The sequence below is a fragment of the Triturus cristatus genome, chromosome 1_1, assembly GCF_964204655.1.
Source record: "Triturus cristatus chromosome 1_1, aTriCri1.1, whole genome shotgun sequence".
NCBI lineage: Eukaryota > Metazoa > Chordata > Amphibia > Caudata > Salamandridae > Triturus > Triturus cristatus.
The window spans coordinates 345,416,208-345,427,921 of record NC_140579.1 but is presented as its reverse complement, the minus strand read 5'-3'; the positions used below and the strand labels follow the sequence as shown (position 1 = coordinate 345,427,921).

The 11,714-nt window shown below is 44.8% G+C and overlaps 1 long non-coding RNA gene across 1 annotated transcript in view; it reads right to left on the bottom strand.

Annotated features, from left to right (window-relative positions):
• Nucleotides 1-590: 590 nt before the first annotated feature.
• LOC146870197 (uncharacterized) overlaps nt 591-11,714 on the bottom strand; it is a 125,998-nt gene continuing 114,874 nt past the window's right edge. The window contains exons 2-3 of the long non-coding RNA XR_014959352.1: nt 1,675-2,050; nt 591-915 (exon numbers count right to left, since the gene is read on the bottom strand). This is a non-coding gene — a long non-coding RNA (uncharacterized LOC146870197). The remainder of the gene's footprint in view (nt 916-1,674; nt 2,051-11,714) is intronic.

Genomic DNA, 11,714 nt, shown 5'->3' with positions numbered 1-11,714 from the left:
GAAAGATCTGGCTGGAAATACAAGGCAAAATGAATGCCATTTGTGTCACCCAGTGCTCCATCGACGAGCTGAAGAAGCTCTGGTATGACCTGTGCTCCCGTGCGAAGGAGAGGGTGGCTGACAGGCTAAAACAAGCAAAGAAGACCATCCACAGCACCTGCAACCACACCCCTGGATGAATTGGTGGAGTCCACCCTCCAGCCTGAGATCATCAGTGGCATAGGAGACGTGGACAACTCAGCCAGAGACAACAACAGACAAGGTAAGATGCGTGCACAGCATGTCCTAAACCACCCCCATCCCCAATTACCAATCCCCCATGAGTAAATCAGAATTCCACTCCAGTCCATATATTGCAAACAACCAGCAATGCATCATGGGATATGTAGTCCTAACCCCATATAGCATATCAGTGAGTTAACTGAACACGAGTGCAGGGGCCCCACATCAGTCAATAAGCAAGCGGAGGACTATTAGTGTGAATAGCAACTCATGTAATTTAATGTAACACAAATGCTGCAAGGCAAGTCAGTAAATGGACATTCTGTATCCACAGGGGAACCTGCACCCCAGACTGCTGAGAGGGAGACACAAAAGGCACCTGGGGAACACCATATTCAGGAGGAAGAGACCCTGTCATCCACATATGTCACACTACCACCACCACCACCACCCAGACCCAGGAGGTACACAGTGGGTAGCCTGCAGGAGATGGAGGGGTCAAAGGAGGAGAGCACGGGAGCTCCACAGACCATGCACGAAGAGCCAGCACAGTCTAATGAGACACAGTCACCCATGCAGCGTAGCCACACCAGTGGTCCCCGACGAAGACCAAGGGCACACAGTCCAGATGCGCAGGGTGATGGATCCAGTGTCTTCGCAGGTCTTGAGGGCCCCATGGTGAAGGTGCAGCGGCTGCAAGGGAAGACAATGTGATCAATGCAACGTCAGATGGTGACCATGAACAAGAACCTTAGGGACATTAAGGAGGGCATCAATGGACTGAACAACACTGTTGCAGAGGGCATGCGGGACATGGCTGAGGCAGTAAGGCTGTTGTGCAGCAAATTGGACAGTGAACGTGGCGCAAGGCGCAGGGAAAAACAGCGCATGGAGGGATGCACAAAGGCAGTGAATCGCCTATGCAATGGCACTAATGTCCTCAGCAGACGCACAGTGGCCATGCAGTTGGAAATGGCCCACTGCAGCCAGAATGTTGCTATGGGGTTGGTGCAGGTCACCACTGCGGTTGAACTGCTCCAGACAGCCAACATTGCTGCCACAGGGTCTCGGGATGGTGGAGACAGTGAGGAGGTCACCAGCCGCAGCAGCATAACTCCACCTGTTGCTGAGCCCAGATGGCGTAGTGCAAGCCAAGGGCAAGCGGGAGAACAGTCCTCTAGGGAGGGCAGTGTGCAAAGTGAGCGATGCACTGCTGTGCGTGGCCGCAGTAAATGAGTCCAACTGCTGCTGACATTCGCAGATGGGTGAGGTAACCCATGTGACTCACTGCTAGTGGATGACAATGTGCATGCAGTGTGTTAATGCTACGCTGGGCTACTCAAGGCACTCAGAGGCCAATATGGTGAGGTGGTGTGCATTCTTATTGCCTGATGTAAGGACAATAAAACACTGTTACACAATTATCATTAATCGCTTTGTCTCATTACTTACTTAGAAATAGTTGCGTGTGATCTCAGCACGTCTATGTCTCCCATCTGCCACTCCTACGGCACCTGCTGCGCCGTGCAGTGGCCGTGGACATTCCTCATCCTCTGAGTCTGAATCAGTGATTTCAACTGGGGTTCCCTTCTTTGTTGCCAGGTTGTGTAGCATGGCACAGGCAGCAATGATTTTGCAGCATATCTCAGGGAGGTACTGCCGTGCACCTCCACTCTTGTGGAGGCAGCAGAACCTGCTCTTCAGGAGTCCAAATGTCCGCTCCACCACATTCCACGTGGACTTATGGGCAGCATTGTATCTCCTCTCACTTGGGGTAGATGGATTGAGGAATGGAGTATGAATGCACGCATCGCATATGCGCTGTCACCTAAGTGGGAAAGGATGAAACATCAATCACAGGCAACAACAGATACAACCAAGGTATACATCAGGGTGTGTCACATGCATTTACCTAGCAGGTATCCTTCTCCAAATTCACCCCCAGCCTGACGTGTATAGATCCCACTGTGCCTGAAGATGTAGGAGTCATGTGTGCTCTCTGGGAATTTAGCTACTGTATCAGTTATGATTTGAGACGCATCATAAATGACCTGAACCTTGATCGAATGATATGATTTCCTGTTCCGATATATGTACTCAGCAGCAGAGGGGGGGCAGGTAGCGATATGTGTCCCATTGATGCACCCTATGACATGTGGGAACTGGGCTATCTGATAAAAATCCACCTTGGTCTTATGTATTTCCATTTGCGTTGTGGGAAACCGGATATAATGGTGCATTCTTTGAAGCATGGCATCCAGGAAGGTGTTAAAGAAGCGTGACATGCAACTTTGTGAGACATCTCCAGCCACAGCTATCACCCCCTGGTAACTACCTGATGCAAGTATGTGCAGGGAACAAAGGACCTGCACATGTGATGGAATTGCTCCAGGATAGGGTGCAGGTCATGTATGAGGTCTAGGATGGTTGTGGGGTGAAGCCTGTACCTCTCATGTATTTCATCATTTGTGAGTTGGAAAAGGGTGATGCGCACTCTGTATATGTGTTCCTGTCGCCTCCTCATCCTCTGTGCTGCTGCTTGAATCCACATCCACCTTGCAAAGACATAGAGGGCCGCCATTGTGTTGAGACTGATGCATTCTGGGGCTGTTTATATGCAGTGCACCGGGTTACCACCTGCTTTGAGTTGGTGGTAATTTGCGCCTCGCAAACAGCGATTTTTCGGGAAATCACTATTTGAGATTTTTCTTACATTGGTCTGCGATTTATTTTTAGCAAATTCGCACTTTGCGAATTGCTATTTTGGAGTCGGTGGGGCAAATTCGCAAAATAAGGAATCGCTAACTGACTTCACTTTTGTTAGTGATTCCTTCATTTGCGCTTGCCTTTTTCCCTCTCTACATTTCACATGGGTCATTTGCGATCGCAAAAGTAGAAATTCTGCGAATTTCAGCGTTTGCGATCGGTATTTTGTTTCCTACATCTGGCCCTTTGTCCCTAACGAACAATACAAGTGACAGCTAGAACCTATGTTCAAAGAGAGCACTCTCGATAAAACACTGCGGCGAGGTTTCCATGGCAACAGGCCGCTCTGAATCACAGAAGCTGGCCCGTGGTTACAATCTGGTTGCTAAGACTCCCACCTGATACGTCATCACGGGCACCCATGTGGCCGGAACTGTTCTGGGACATTGGTAGTGCCTCGCTGACATAAGCAATACGGACTCGCTGCTCCCCCGCATACCTACACGGCAAGAGCAGGCGAGCACCGATTAGGAGGAGCACCACCCTTGGAGTAGTAAGGAGAAGGGAGAGAGAGAGAAGGGGGCACATTGGTCTAACTCCGCTTAGGCTCTCATAAAGGGCTACTTTTTAACAGTGGGGGTTATGAGGCCCCGCCGAAAGGACCTCTCAGCCGCAACTCTTTTGATACCATTAGAAACCAGAGAGAGGTGCGCGCAGAGGGGGCATGAAAATCGGATTAAATATCGCCGTTTTCTCAAATGAGGACGTCAATAACAGGGGCATTTGGTTGGATCGGGTGAACTTAAAAGTGGCACTATTTTGTTCATGTTAGGTTGTTTAAGGAAGCGGTGCTAGTGCAACTTGCCTCACAACGCTGTTATGCAACTGGGTAGCTCTCATTGTTTACCCTACACAAGAGCTCCCACAGTGGATTTTACACCGCTGGTCATGTGCTTTACAACCTAGGTACGGGTCGGAGGGAACTAGAAGGTAACATTGGACCACATATAAGAGGTGTTTATCATTCACACCGTGAACACCTTCACCATGTTATTGTGACTCTGAGAACGATAACGACTACAATGTCTTTCCTCCCTATGATTTTGCCTCCCACAGAGTGTGACAACAGGGGGTCTCTCCTTGCCGACCGCCAGTTTTAACATGACTTAGGGGTAAACTCGGTAAGTAAGAACAATCCGAGCCCCCTTCTATAGTACGTGATGGTTTATATGATTTTAAAGTACGCAAGTGGCGCTGAAGGCTACTACCTACAGAAAGGGTAGCACTTCTGATTAGTTAATTAAGAGTGAATTACCTGACTATGAGGAATGAATTTCCTGTTCTCAGGGTGATACACCCTGTACAGTGGTGGCACTGGTAATCATATAGAGAATGCCTGTGAGTGTGCGCGCATGGATGTATACTCACACAACTAAGAGTTATGAGGGAATTATTTTGTCTAATTCCCCTAACTCTTATGTCTCCTGTCCCCTAAATCCTTGCAGTAAATCCACAAATTTTCTAGAGGAAGTTCCTTTACATAAGGATTAGGGTTTCTGACACCCACGAACCTCGAACAGAGGGTAGAGCACTACATAATACACTGGGACCGGCAGAGTCCTGAAGAAGGCCGGTGTGACCCCAAGTACCAGACACAGACACACGGCCGAAACATGTCGACTACCTGGCAGTAAGGAGGAGTGTAAGGAGAACATTATATCTCCCTATCACCACCATCCTTCACGTTTTTAATCCTGGCCGGAGGATCTAGGAATAAAGTATAAGTATAGAGATACCTCCGAGCTAGTTTTAAACTCACACCACACTGCACTTTCACTTCCGGCGTTCCCAGTCACTATTGAAAGCATTGTTTTCTCTCTTTTATGTTGTGTTTGTTTCCCCCTACCCTATTTCTCCACCCAAGGTGTTGGCTGCGCCGGGGTGTATTATAAGCAGCCCTATGATGAAGCATGTCACACACCTGTGTGAGTGAGGGCAGTATTAGGACACACAGCACGTGCCACCACTGGACCACTACACCACGATCTTCACTCCCTACTCCTTTTGGTGTGTATAAGTATTTGACAGGTGGTTCGGAGTAGGGGAGTTCCGTACTCTCTCACCTTCTCGTTTGTCTGTAATAGCTACCAGTAACTCCCAGACCCCTTCAGAGTACCTTACAGCCATGAGGTAATTTACTAAATGAGCACAAGGTACTTTTTGAATGTGAAAGTTAAAGGAATGCTGTGTTCATGTGACATCAAAATCATCAAGCTGCAGATAACAAGGCCTGAAAATGAGCAGCGCTCAGTCAGAATAATGGACCAAACTGGGGCTGAGTCACAGGGACCAATAACTGAAGCACTGAAGTACATCTGATATAAAAATTTATACTTGCCAGGTCAAATTTTGAGGTGTGCTTAAAAACATGCCCCTGAATGCTTTTAAATAGACAACAGTTGAAAGGAGAGTCACCTAACTTTATGACCTATCACTACATTTTATTGTACTCCCATTTCTAAGTGTGTTATGTCCAAACTGCAGGGGCCTTACTCATAGAGACCACTACTCACTGTGCCACAAGTATCTATGTTTAGATTTCAGTAGTTCACAATCTTTTGCACTGATCAGAAGTAGGTCACATCACAAAATATGAGCCCCCTGGGCTAGATGACGTCACAGGCCTGGATTGGTGAGTTTAGACCATGACGTATTATGAGGGTGGTCAACAGGTCACTAGAAACTTGTGTATTAAGATATTGGTTCTGGTCAGCATGTGGAATTACACATGTTGTATGCTAACTTATGAGTCATGCTAGTGTCAGGTGTAGAAAACGTTTGTTACATCAATACAGACAAACAAAAAGTCACAAAACTATTGTTTTTCTTTTGATACCGGTCAACGTTCATCAGATGCAGGACATTTGGAAGGCCATTGCCAGGAAGGTGCGGTCCCTGGCTGTCTACAAGCGGTGCAGCATCCATTGTCACAAGAGGTAGGATGGCCTATGACGCTGGACCAGAAAGTTGACCTAAGTCCAGCTGGCGTTGTCCTCCCAATGTATGAAAACTGCGCGCTGCACCTTGACAGTGCTAGTGGCCCGCATTCTTGCAGTGGCTTATCTGGAGCTTGATGGGCTTTTGAGGGCCCAACAGCTGCAACATGGGGGTAGGTTCTTATCACAGTTTTACATGTTACATGACAAAAAATGTTCACATGTTGGTTTATTTCCAGCAACAATAATGATGACCCATATCCAACCTCCAAGAAGAGTTCTTGTAGGTTTTCGATTTGCACAATGTGTATGATGATGTGTTTTGTCTATTAATCTATTGAAAATGATCCCACCTGATTCACGTTCACAACCAAAAACTGTTCTGAGCACACAAACGGCTGCCTAAACTCCACATGTACGTTACGCTATTTGATGTCTTGAGGGACGGTTGTACCTAACAGGACAATAGTCTTTATTGTTTCAGGATTGATGCTCCATTGGTTTTGTGGATGATGTAATAGTAGCCCTATTACATGTGACATAGCATACTAGGCACTTATGATACAGGGGATATACCAAACATCGAATTGGTAAATTGAGGTTCCACACAAACGAGTGAGCATATTATCCTAAATGACTAGTGACATCAGAATTGATAACTACATTTCGGTATCCAAACATATCCAAATTGTGTTTAGCATCAGAAATACCATTTCATACATGTTAAATGTGACAGATTGACATGATGTCTTACTCCTTCTCAAATGTGTGTGTATTCCAGTCTGTTTTTGGACAAATACTTGTGATAGGCATACACTTTTTGATGAAACACAGACAGGAATGTGCACACACTGGTGACAGAGTGATGCATGCCCTAAACCATTTCTCAATGCCCTTTGCCTTTTTCCAGATGAAAAATCAATGATGGAGAAAAATGTAGACACTTTTAGGGATTTTGGCAGATGGAATGTTCCATTACATATATGTAGGATAATCTTATTAGGAAAACTCAGATTCAGGCACAACTCATGACCCATTAGGTAAATGTTGAAATGAATCAAGTTGTAATATGTTGCATATTATCAATTACATTTGAATCTTTAAAATAATTATTATATATGATTCATTGTATGTGATGATTACTGTGTTTTTATACATCTTTTTGACTACAGTGAAAGCCATCATTTTTAGTAAAACTATTTCACAAAGACACAAAAAACTTCAAATAACTAGAGGTATTTAGGAATGAAACGTGACATTTGTATTGCTCTGTACTGAAGTGTATTAGAAATATTTCAAGGGCTTTGTATTTACTTATGCTGTAGAAGTCGTTTGTCAATTCACCCGAATTTTTGTTTCTGACTGTCTTTAACCCCTTCGACGCGCATGACGGAGCGGTTCCGTCATGCACGTCGGTTGCGCTGTGCGCATGACGGAACCGCTCCGTCATGGCCCCGCCCGCGCTCAGAACCTTCAGCGTGGCGCGGAAATCTGCGCCGCGCTGAAGGGGTTAACAGAATAGGTGGCTAAATAATATGGGATACATTTCTAAGCTACTTCAGTACAGAATCCATTTATAATTTTTGACAATTGACATATACTTTAGTAACTTGAAGTAGGTGTTACCATCGTGAAATGCCCAAACAAAGGTAACCTACTTTCAGTTTATGCTAATATTGGTACAAAATTGCAGTATTCGTTGAGACACATTTATTCATATTTTAGTTATTGAGAATGAAAAGTATGCAGCTTTTAGGGCCTTGTGAGCACACTGTACCAATGTTTTTTAGTTTTTTTTTGGTTGATATTCTTTTTGGTGACATTGGGTCACTATTCTGAACTACAAAGGCCAACCATTCAGAGGTGTGAAACAATTCCTGCAGAGACCTACTAATGGATAGATCATACATTATTTATGAGCTATCATGGTGAATGACATAACTACGATCAAATGCTTTCTGACAATATTGTGTACATGCAGGAGCTTATGCTAATGTAGAAGCAAAGTAGGTGGGGAAGCAGCTGGCCACTGTGCTTTAGGTGCAGACGTCAATGACACAGAGGGACCCAGGGCACAGAGCGTAAGGGGAGTGCAACGAAGGTAACAGCTCCTCAACATCTTCTTCGGAGGCCTCCTCTGGCGAGCACTCCCTAGTGGTGGTGGAGCCAACAGGAAGTATACCAACTTCATCACTGTCCACCACCCATAGTACCATGTTCATCCTTCCTTTTGCTCCCCCCAGTTGGATACACCCATCCACTAAAAGAGGTGGCACCTCCTTTGCTCCAGCAACCTCAACCACTACCCCTGTACTCCCAGCTGTGCTGAGTGAGGAGGCTATTGACCTCCTCAGGAACATCTCTGTAGGCCAGACTGAACTACTGAATGCCATCCAGGGACTTGGCTGCCAATTTCAACAAATTGTAACCTACCTGAAAGCATTCACAGTGCTATGTCTGGCCTACAGAGGTCTTTCCAAGGACTAGCCTACTGACTGACTGTCACCTTCCAATCATCCCAACTTTGTACCCCAACTCAGACACCTTCCCCATCCAAATTCCCTATTCCCAGACTTGTCTGAAGCACACTCAGACCTTTACACGCACCCACTCACACAGACACAGAAACACAAACATTACAAAAAACGCAGGCGCACATCCAAACAAATAGGGATCACCACCACCAATAGCTCAACCACAGACACAGAAGCCACCAACACAGACACATGTACCACCCCCACTACCAGCCCCTCCAGACACTGCAGCCACCGCCACATCCACATGCACCACCCCCACCACCAGCACCTCCACAAACACTGCAGCTGCCACCACACCCCCACACACCACACCCTCACTGAGCACTTCCACAGACACAGCATTAACCACCACACTCACAGGCACCACAACCACACGTAGCACATCCACAGAACACCCATCCATGCCTACACACACATTAGAATTACCAGCCACAAAACGCAAACACCCACACTCATCGAAACAACAGACACCTATGATGCAAGACACACCCAAACATGCATGACATATACCAGACCCACAGGCATAGCCTTATCTCATTTTGTTGAATAAATACATACTTTTGATTAGGCCAAATTAGTCTCGCCATTATTTTTCCTTAGAAATTGTTTGATTCCTAGCAATGTTTTAGAGTAAAATGTGAAGTGCATATTTTTCTTTACTGTGATGTCAGGTAATACAACAGATGTTTTTAATGTCTACTTTGTTAAGTGCATACACTTGTTAACATTGAATGTGAGGGTCATTTGAATTTAGGTGCAAGCATTCATCATAGCTTTGGACATTGTTGGCAAGGGATTACCGTAGGAATCAGGGGGGCATTACATGCCCAGTTGCTCAAGAAGGGTTGTGGAAGAGCCGGTAGTAATTGATGCCGGACATGAAGGTATTTACCAACTAAACTATTGACTTCCAGTTCTCTCCGGACTTCTGAACACAGAAAATTAGGGGAGAACACACAAATAAAAAGAGGAACTGCTCTGTTTTTACTGATATGGTAGAGGAACTCACCGGCCTTTTTTTAACTAACAGGAGAATCCCTTGAGGTTGTAATATAATATTAAAGATCTATTTTTGGAATCCTATAACTTGATTGCACACCTGATCTCCCATGATTTGGATTAGTGCCCTGAAGAAGTCCCAAAAGAACAGGGTCGAAACACGTAGACCGTTGCTAATCTACACTTGTCTTTTTGTGCACATTCTGTGAAAATAAAGAAGATGAAAAACAATCAGATTGTTTGAGTATTATCAAATCTGAATATATTTTCCTGATGCCATTTACTGATTTAAAAGTAAACTTGCTGTCAGTGTACATGCATACAAGCAATATACATTTTTGGATGTATCTTTGAGTAACTCTGGACTCTTGGTGGAATGTAAAATATATATATAGTGCTCCTCTAAATTGTGGATTTGTAGGAAGCCGTTTGGGTTTTTTCAGTTGACCCAAAAGAGTGAGCATTGCTTTCGAAGAGTTAGTAGGGACAAACGGTGTGCAGGCATTTCTTATAACCAAAACCGTTCTTCCGCTGTACTAATATATTCATCATAGTAATGGCCACTTATACCAACTAAATGATGTTACAATTTCTTTTTAATGTGTTACTACAGGTGTGTTTGTTTCACCTTGATTACTGATCAGTATGATTTCTTTTGTGACAATTGAATGTGGATACAGTACAGGACTTGCAATAGACAAGGGGAAATGCTACATGGATGTATTTGTTGAATACTTCTAACTTGTGACAGACAGTACATTTACAGTTAATTTCTAAGGTAACGGTTACACCTTGTCTAGTGCAATTTCTATATCTTATGACATGAGTGTTGCAAATGTTTTAATGTGGGAATTTGTATGGTGACTGTTTAATTTTTATTTGGATATGCTTTTTTGAGCCAGTGTCCACTTTTTGAAGGCAGCTTGCACCAAAGTTGTATTTACAATATGACCATACTGGTCTGTTTCTTTAAATTTCTTAAACGTCATTACAGACATATGCATTGCACATTGATATGCTATTGCTTGTAAGAGAGATTTATAAATGCACGAGTCCTTTCCATATGTTAACAGACAAGTCAAAAGGTAACAGGTAAGAATGTAGCATACTGTCAATTGCGTCCATGACTGTGTTGTTTTTGTTCGTCAGCAAGCAGCAGCAGTAGGTCTTGGAAGACTGGATTCATGGCGGAACAGGAAGTGTGTGAGAAAAGGTGAGTTTCGGCCTTAAATCCCTTCCATTCCACCAACTGTGGAGGATTTACTGCCACAGTCACGTTGGCGGGAAGGCACAATGTGATTGGCCCAGCTGGTGGTCCTCCCTTCTGCAGCTGCTTTTACCTGTCCGCCCATCGATGCGGTAGAGATTTCCTGGCGGTGATGGCGGAACCGCAGTGGTCGTTTGTCTATGGACCTGCTAACATCTAAATAGGGTGTGCGGACCACCAAGGCAGCGGGCAGGAAGACCTATGAAAATGTCACGGAGGGCCTCAATCCACCAAATATAAATCAGGCTCAGAGCCACCAAATTCTGTCAATGCTGCCCCCTCCTAATTAAAATGTGATAAATGGGTGTCATTTGCTTGTTGTCCATACTCAAATTATTTTACCTAGTGTGTGTAAGCGTACATCTATTAGGCTTGATATTCCAAGCAATGTTATTCCCTGGATGCACAGTATGCCATGAACTATGAGCAGGAAACCAGGACCTCAGTGTGTAGTGGTGTATCAAAAACCCACCTTAGTGCCCGGAACAACAATCCGACTAGCTATAGTAGTAGTAGTATATATTCTTTATTCGATAAAAAGTTCATCATAAAGGAAAACAATAAACGATACAATAAAATATATAGCAAGGAAACATCGATCATACAATTCATCCAACAACTCCTGTTGCACCGTTATGATTAAAGTAAAAAAAAAGAAAAACAAGGAGATCAATGACAAACAGGGTAGGGACATCCAATCCAGAGACTTTTCGCTGTTAAATAACAAGGGGGAGGGCCTTGATGCGCCTCGTGCGAGACCGCCAAGCACTACCCAAAAATTTGGCTACTCCGCAGACCATAGCAATAGAAGATGTGTCAGTGCAGAGTATCCGCAGAGCCATTTTGTGACATCTAAGGCCCAGCCCCTTACATAGCGGCTTTAACCAAGTCCTCCTGGCTACCCTATATGCTGGGCAGAGGATACGGGATTCCCTGCGGACATTGCTAAGTTAGCATATGTTATTACACGCTTGGCTGCCATGTTGC